We start from the raw sequence: 8,433 nt of genomic DNA, 5'->3' as shown, positions 1-8,433 counted from the left end.
TTTGGTGAGCAAAGGGGGTTCATCCTCCCAAGTCTCATTACCAAATAACTTGTCATTTAGCTTCATGATTGCTCCAAGGTATTTAGCAACTTGCTCTTCAGTGACATATTCATCCTCTTCAGAGGAAGAATACTCATCAGAGCTCATGAATGGCAGAAGTAAATCCAATGGAATCTCTATGGTCTCAGTGTGAGCCTCAGATTCCCATGGTTCCTCATTAGGGAACTCATTGGAGGCCAGTGGACGTCCATTGAGGTCTTCCTCAGTGGCGCTCACTGCCTCTTCATCCTCTCCAAGTTCGGCCATGTTGATGGCCTTACACTCTCCTTTTGGATTCTCTTCTGTATTGCTTGGAAGAGTACTAGGAGGGAGTTCAGTAATTTTCTTACTCAGCTGACCCACTTGTGCCTCCAAATTCCTAATGGAGGACCTTGTTTCAGTCATAAAACTTTGGGTGGTTTTGATTAGATCAGAGACCATGGTTGCTAAGTCAGAGTGGCTCTGCTTAGAATTCTCTATCTGTTGCTGAGAAGATGATGGAAAAGGCTTGCCATTGCTAAACCTGTTTCTTCCACCATTGTTGTTGTTGAAACCTTGTTGGGGTCTCTGTTGATCCTTCCATGAGAGATTTGGATGATTTCTCCATGAAGAATTATAGGTGTTTCCATAGGGTTCTCCCATGTAATTCACCTCTTCCATTGAAGGGTTCTCAGGATCATAAGCTTCTTCTTCAGATGAAGCGTCCTTAGTACTGCCTGGTGCATTTTGCATTCCAGACAGACTTTGAGAAATCAAATTGACTTGCTGAGTCAATATTTTATTCAGAGCCAATATGGCATTCAGAGTATCAATCTCAAGAACTCCTTTCTTCTGATTCGTCCCATTGTTCACAGGATTCCTTTCAGAAGTGTACATGAATTGGTTATTTGCAACCATTTCAATTAGTTCTTGAGCTTCTGTAGGCGTCTTCTTCAAATGAAGAGATCCTCCAGCAGAGCTATCCAAAGACATCTTGGATAGTTCAGACAGACCATCATAGAAGATACCTATGATGCTCCATTCAGAAAGCATGTCAGAAGGACACTTTCTGATCAATTGTTTGTATCTTTCCCAAGCTTCATAGAGGGATTCTCCTTCCTTCTGTCTGAAGGTTTGGACTTCCACTCTGAGCTTACTCAATTTTTAAGGTGGAAAGAACTTTGCCAAGAAGGCATTGACTAGCTTTTCCCAAGAGTTCAGGCTTTCTTTAGGTTGTGAGTCCAACCATATCCTAGCTCTGTCTCTTACAGCAAAAGGGAATAGCATAAGTCTGTAGACCTCAGGGTCAACCCCATTAGTCTTGATAGTGTCACAGATTTGCAAGAACTCAGCTAAAAACTGATGAGGATCTTCCAATGAAAGTCCATGGAACTTGCAATTCTGTTGCATTAGAGAAACTAATTGAGGCTTAAGCTCAAAGTTGTTTGCTCCAATGGCAGGGATAGAGATGCTTCTCCCATAGAAGTCGGGGGTAGGTGCAGTAAAGTCACCCAGCACCTTCCTTGCATTGTTGGCATTGTTGTTGTTTTCGGCTGCCATGGGTTCTTCTTCTTTGAAGATTTCTGTTAGGTCCTCTACAAAGAATTGTGCCTTAGCTTCTCTTAGCTTTCGCTTCAAGGTCCTTTCAGGTTCAGGGTCAGCCTTAACAAGAATGCTTTTGTCTTTGCTCCTGCTCATATGAAAGAGAAGAGAATAAGAAAATATGGAATCCTCTATGTCACAGTATAGAGATTCCTTGAGGTGTCAGAGGAAAAGAAAAATAGAAGGAGAGGTAGAAGAATTCAAACTTATCAAAAGAGATGGAGTTCGAATTGTTCCTTGAGGAATAGTGTTAGTCCATAAATAGAAGGATGGGAGAAGAGGGGAAGAAATTTTCGAAAATTAAGTAAAAGATTTTAAAAACATTTTTGAAAAATACTAATTGATTTTTGAAAACTAAGAGTGGAAAAGAAATCAAATGATTTTTGAAAAAGATTTTGAAATTAGAAATCAAAAAGATATGATTGAAAACTATTTTGAAAAAGATGTGATTAAAAAGATATGACTGAAAAGTTATGGTTTTAAAAAGATGTGATTGAGAAGATATGATTTGAAAAACAATTTAAAAAGATTTGATTTTAAAAATTAATGACTTGGCTAACAAGAAAAGATATGATTCAAACATTAAACCTTTCTCAACAGAAAAGGCAACATACTTGAAATGTTGAATCAAATCATTAATTGATAGCAAGTATTTTTGAAAATGGAAAGAAATTGATTTTGAAAAAGATTTGATTGAAAAGATATGATTTGAAAAAGATTTGATTTTGAAAAATTTTGAAAACTTGAAAAAAAATTTGAATTAAAAACAGAATCTTCCCTCTTGTGCCATCCTGGCGTTAAACGCTCAGAATGGTGCACATTCTGGCGTTTAACGCCCAAAGCACTACCCTTTTGGGCGTTAAACGCCCAGCCAGGCACCCTGGCTGGTGTTTAAACGCCAGTCTGCCTTCTTCACAGGGCATTTTGAACGCCCAACCTTTTTCTGTGTAATTCCTCTGCTGTATGTTCTGAATCTTCAATTCTCTGTATTATTGACTTGAAAAGACACAAATTAAAAATATTTTTGGATTTTTAATAATGAGGAATAATCAAAATACAACTAAAATCAAATAACAATGCATGCAAGACACCAAACTTAGCAGTTTGTATACTACTGACACTAACAAAATGAGAATGCATATGAGAAACAACAAAACACTCAAGTCAAGAGAATTTAAAGATCAGAGCAATGAAATCATCAAGAACATCTTGAAGATCACTTAAGACACATAAATGAATGCAAGAAGAATAGAAACATGCAATTGACACCAAATTTAAAATGAGACACTAGACTCAACATGCAATATTTTTTGTTTTTATGATTTTGTAAATTTTTTTGGTTTTTTCAAAAATTAAGTGGAAAAAGAAAATAAAAAGATATCAAAATTCTTAATGAGAATTCCAGGAATCATGCAATGTTAGTCTAAAGCTTTAGTCTAAAGAAATTAGACATGGTTAGCTAAGCTTCAGCAGGACATTGCATTCAAGAGCTAAATTGATGATAATCAATCAGCTTTGGTGATGATAAGAACATCACCTTGAAACACTAGAATTCATTCTTAAGAACTCTGAAGAAAAATACCTAATCTAAGCAACAAGATGAACCGTCAGTTGTCCATACTCGAAACAATCCCCGGCAACGGCGCCAAAAACTTGGTGCACGAAATTGTGATCACTACTTTTCACAACTCAAATAATCCCCGGTAATGAATCCAAAAGCTTGGTGCTCAATACCATGGTATAAACATAATTTCACAACTTCGCACAACTAACCAGCAAGTGCACTGGGTCGTCCAAGTAATAAACCTTACGCAAGTAAGGGTCGATCCTACGGAGATTGTTGGTATGAAGCAAGCTATGGTCACCTTGTAAATCTTAGTCAGGCAGATTCAAATGGTTATGAGTGATATATGAATAAAGCATAAAGATAAAGATAGAGATACTTATGTAATTCATTGGTGAGAATTTCAGATAAGCGAATGGAGATGCTATGTCCCTTCCGTCTCTCTGCTTTCCTACTGTCTTCATCCAATCCTTCTTACTCCTTTCCATGGCAAGCTGTATGTTGGGCATCACCGTTGTCAGTGGCTACAATCCCGTCCTCTCAGTGAAAATGTTCAACGCACCCTGTCACGGCACGGCTATTCATCTGTCAGTCCTCAATCAGGTTGGAGTAGAATCCATTGATTCTTTTGTGTCTGTCACAAACGCCCAGCCTTCAGGAGTTTGAAGCTCGTCACAGTCATTCAATCATTGAATCCTACTCAGAATACCACAGACAAGGTTTAGACCTTTCGGATTCTCTTGAATGCCGCCATCAATTCTACCTTATACCACGAAGATTCCGGTTAAAGAACCCAAGAGATAAACATTCAAGCCTTGTTTGCTTGTAGAACGGGAGTGGTTGTCGGGCACGCGTTCATAAGTGAGAATGATGATGAACGTCAAACAATCATCACATTCATCAAGTTCTTGAGTGCGAATAAATATCTTGGAATAAGAACAAGCTGAATTGAATAGAAGAACAATAGTAATTGCATTAATACTCGAGGTACAGCAGAGCTCCACACCTTAATCTATGGTGTGTAGAAACTCCACCGTTGAAAATACATAAGAACAAGGTCTAGGAATGGCCGAATGGCCAGCCTCCCAATGATCTAAGATAGCATAAAACTACTCAAAGATAGCTACCAAGATAAAAATACAATAGCAAAAGGTCTTATTTATAAAGAACTAGTAGCCTAAGGTTTACAGAAATGAGTAAATGACAGAAAAATCCACTTCCGGGCCCACTTGGTGTGTGCTTGGGCTGAGCATTGAAGCATTTTCGTGTAGAGACTTCTCTTGGAGTTAAACGCCAGCTTTTGTGCCAGTTTGGGCGTTTAACTCCCATTCTTGTGCCAGTTCTGGCGTTTAACGCCGGGCATTCTTGAGCTGATTTAGAACGCCGGTTTGGGCCATCAAATCTCGGGCAAAGTATGGACTATTAAACATTGCTGGAAAGCCCAGGATGTCTACTTTCCAACGCCATTGAGAGCGCGCTGATGAGCGGATAATTTATACGCTTTTTGGCATTGTTTTTAGTATGTTTTTAGTAGTTTTAGTTGAGTTCCTAGTATATTTTTATTAGTTTTTAATTAAAATTCACTTTTCTGGACTTTACTATGAGTTTGTGTGTTTTTCTGTGATTTCAGGTATTTTCTGGCTGAAATTGAGGGATCTGAGCAAAAATCTGATCCAGAGACTCAAAAGGACTGCAGATGCTGTTGGATTCTGACCTCCCTGCACTCGAAGTGGATTTTCTGGAGCTACAGAAGCCCAATTGGCGCGCTCTCAACGGCGTTGGAAATTAGACATCCTGGGCTTTCCAGCAATATATGATAGTCCATACTTTGCCCAAGATTTGATGGCCCAAACCGGCGTTCAAAATCACCTCAAGAAATTCCAGCGTTAAACGCCGGAACTGGCACCTAAATGGGAGTTAAACGCCCAAACTGGCATAAAAGCTGGCGTTTAACTCCAAGAAGAGTCTCTACACGAAAATGCTTCATTGCTCAGCCCAAGCACACACCAAGTGGGCCCGGAAGTGGATTTTTATGTCATTTACTCATCTTTGTACACCTTAGGCTACTAGTTTTCTATAAGTAGGACCTTTTACTATTGTATTTTCATCTTCTGATCTTTGGAACCTTTTTCTTTAGATCTTTTGATCACTTTGGGAGGCTGGCCATTCGGCCATGCCTAGACCTTGTTCTTATGTATTTTCAATGGTGGAGTTTCTACACACCATAGATTAAGGTGTGGAGCTCTGCTGTACCTCGAGTATTAATGCAATTACTATTGTTCTTCTATTCAATTCCGCTTGTTCTTTATCCAAGATATCACTTGTTTTTCAACTTGATGAATGTGAAGATCCGTGACACTCATCATCATTCTCACTCATGAACAAAGTGACTGACAACCACTCTTGTTCTACAAGCATCTGAGGCTTAGTGAATATCTCTTGGATTCCTGATACACGATGCATGGTTGATCGCCTGACAACCGAGTGCTCGCCTGACAATCGAGCCAGCCATTCCGTGAGATCAGAGTCTTCGTGGTATAGGCAAGAACTGATGGCGGCATTCAAGAGAATCCGGAAGGTCTAACCTTGTCTGTGGTATTCTGAGTAGGATTCAATGATTGAATGACTGTGACGTGCTTCAAACTCCTGAAGGCGGGGCGTTAGTGACAGACGCAAAAGAATCACTGGATTCTATTCCGGCCTGATTGAGAACCGACAGATGGATAGCCGTGCCATGACAGGGTGCGTTGAACATTTCCAATGAGAGGATGGGAGGTAGCCACTGACAACGGTGAAACCCTTGCATAAGCTTGCCATGGAAAGGAGTAAGAAGGATTGGATGAAGACAGTAGGAAAGCAGAGAGACGGAAGGGAAGGCATCTTCATATGCTTATCTGAAGCTCTCACCAATGATATACATAAGTATCTCTATCTTTATCTTTATGCTTTATTCGTTTATCACTATACCCATTTGAGTCTGCCTGACTGAGATCTACAAGGTGACCATAGCTTGCTTCATACCAACAATCTCCGTGGGATCGACCCTTACTCGCGTAAGGTATTACTTGGACGACCCAGTGCACTTGCTGGTTAGTTGTGCGAAGTTGTAGTGATCACAATTTCGTGCACCAAGTTTTTGGCGCCGTTGCCGGGGATTGTTCTTGTGTATGGACAACTGACGGTTCATCTTGTTGCTTAGATTAGGCATTTTTTTTTCTTCAGAGTTCTTAAGAATGAATTCTAGCGTTTCAAGGTGATGTTCTTATCATCACCAAGGCTGATTGATTCTCATCAATTTAGCTCTTGAATGCAATGTCCTGCTGAAGCTTGGCCGGCCATGTCTAATTTCTTTAGACTAAAGCTTTAAACTAACATTGCATGATTCCTGGAATTCTCATTAAGAATTTTGATATCTTTATTTTCTTTTCCACTTAATTTTCGAAAAAAGCCAAAAAAATTACAAAATCATAAAAACCAAAAATATTTTATGTTTGAATCTAGTGTCTCATTGTAAGTTTGGTGTCAATTGCATGTTTCTGTTCTTCTTGCATTTTTCGAATTCATGCATGTGTCTTCATTAATCTTCAAGTTGTTCTTGATGATTTCCTTGTTTTGATCTTTGAATTCTCTTGACTTGAGTGTTTATATGTCTCATATGCATTCTCATTGGTGTCAGTAGTATACAAACTGCTAAGTTTGGTGTCTTGCATGCATTGTTATTTGATTTTAGTTACATTTTGATTATTCCTCATTATTAAAAATCCAAAAATATTTTTAATTTGTGTCTTTTCAAGTCAATAATACAGAGAATTGAAATTCAGAACATACTGCAGAGGAATCACACAAAAAAAGCTGGGCATTCAAAAATGCCCAGTGAAGAAGACAGACTGGCGTTTAAACGCCAGCCAGGGTACCTGGTTGGGCGTTTAACGCCCAAGAAGGTAGCATTTTGGGCGTTAAACGCCAGAATGGATACCATTCTGGGCGTTTAACGCCAGGATGGCAAAAGGGGGAAGATTTTGTTTTTCAAATCAATTTTTTTCAAGTTTTCAAAGTTTTTCAAAATCAAATCTCTTTCAAATCATATCTTTTCAATCAAATGTTTTCAAAATTAATTTCTTTCCTTTTTCAAAGATACTTACTGACAATTAATGATTTGATTGAACATCTCAAGTTTGTTGCCTTTTCTGTTGAGAAAGGTTTAATGTTTGAATCATATCTTTTCTTGTTAGGCAAGTCATTAATTTTTAAAATCAAATCTTTTTTAAAATTGTTTTCAAATCATATCTTTTTAAAATTGTTTTCAAATCATATCTTCTCAATCACATCTTTTTAAAACCAATCATATCTTCTTAACCACATCTTTTTCAAAATAGTTTTCAATCAAATCTTTTTGATTTCTAATTTCAAAATCTTTTTCAAAAATCAATTGATTTCTTTCCCACTCTTATTTTCGAAAGTTAATTAGTATTTTTCAAAATGTTTTTAAAATCTTTTACTTTATTTTCGAAAATTACTTCCCTTCTTCTCACATCCTTCTATTTATGGACTAACACTATCCCTTAATGAAAAATTCGAACTCCATCTTCCTTGATAAGTTCGAATTTTCTACTTCTGTCTTCTACTTTTCTTTTCCTCTGACACCTCAAGGAATCTCTATACTGTGACATAGAGGATTTCACATTTTCTTGTTCTCTTCTCTTTCATATGAGCAGGAACAAAGACAAAGGCATTCTTGTTGAAGCTGACCCTGAACCTGAAAGGACCTTGAAGCGAAAGCTAAGAGAAGCTAAGGCACAACTCTCTGTAGAGGACCTAACCGAATTCTTCAAAGAAGAAGAAGACATGGCATCCGAAAACAACAACAATGCCAACAATGCAAGGAAGTGCTGGGTGACTTTACTGCACCTACTCCCAATTTCTATGGGAGAAGCATCTCTATCCCTGCCATTGGAGCAAACAACTTTGAGCTTAAGCCTCAATTAGTTTCTCTAATGCAACAGAATTGCAAGTTCCATGGACTTCCAATGGAAGATCCTCATCAGTTTTTAGCTGAGTTCTTGCAAATCTGTGACACAGTCAAGACTAATGGGGTTGACCCTGAGGTCTACAGACTGATGCTATTCCCTTTTGCTGTAAGAGACAGAGCTAGAATATGGTTGGACTCACAACCTAAAGAAAGCCTGGACTCTTGGGAAAAGCTAGTCAATGCCTTCTTGGCAAAGTTCTTTCCACCTCAAAAATGGAGT

At 38.3% G+C, this 8,433-nt stretch overlaps 1 non-coding gene across 1 annotated transcript; it reads left to right on the top strand.

Annotated features, from left to right (window-relative positions):
• Positions 1–1,069: 1,069 nt before the first annotated feature.
• On the top strand, positions 1,070–1,173 carry LOC130952328 (small nucleolar RNA R71). The gene has a single exon (XR_009074509.1). It is a non-coding gene; the product is annotated as a small nucleolar RNA R71 (small nucleolar RNA).
• Positions 1,174–8,433: the final 7,260 nt, after the last annotated feature.

This window comes from Arachis stenosperma, chromosome 9 (genome assembly GCF_014773155.1).
Source record: "Arachis stenosperma cultivar V10309 chromosome 9, arast.V10309.gnm1.PFL2, whole genome shotgun sequence".
Lineage (NCBI taxonomy): Eukaryota > Viridiplantae > Streptophyta > Magnoliopsida > Fabales > Fabaceae > Arachis > Arachis stenosperma.
Note: the sequence above shows the minus strand (reverse complement) of the source record. Positions and strands in the feature narration are given on the sequence as shown.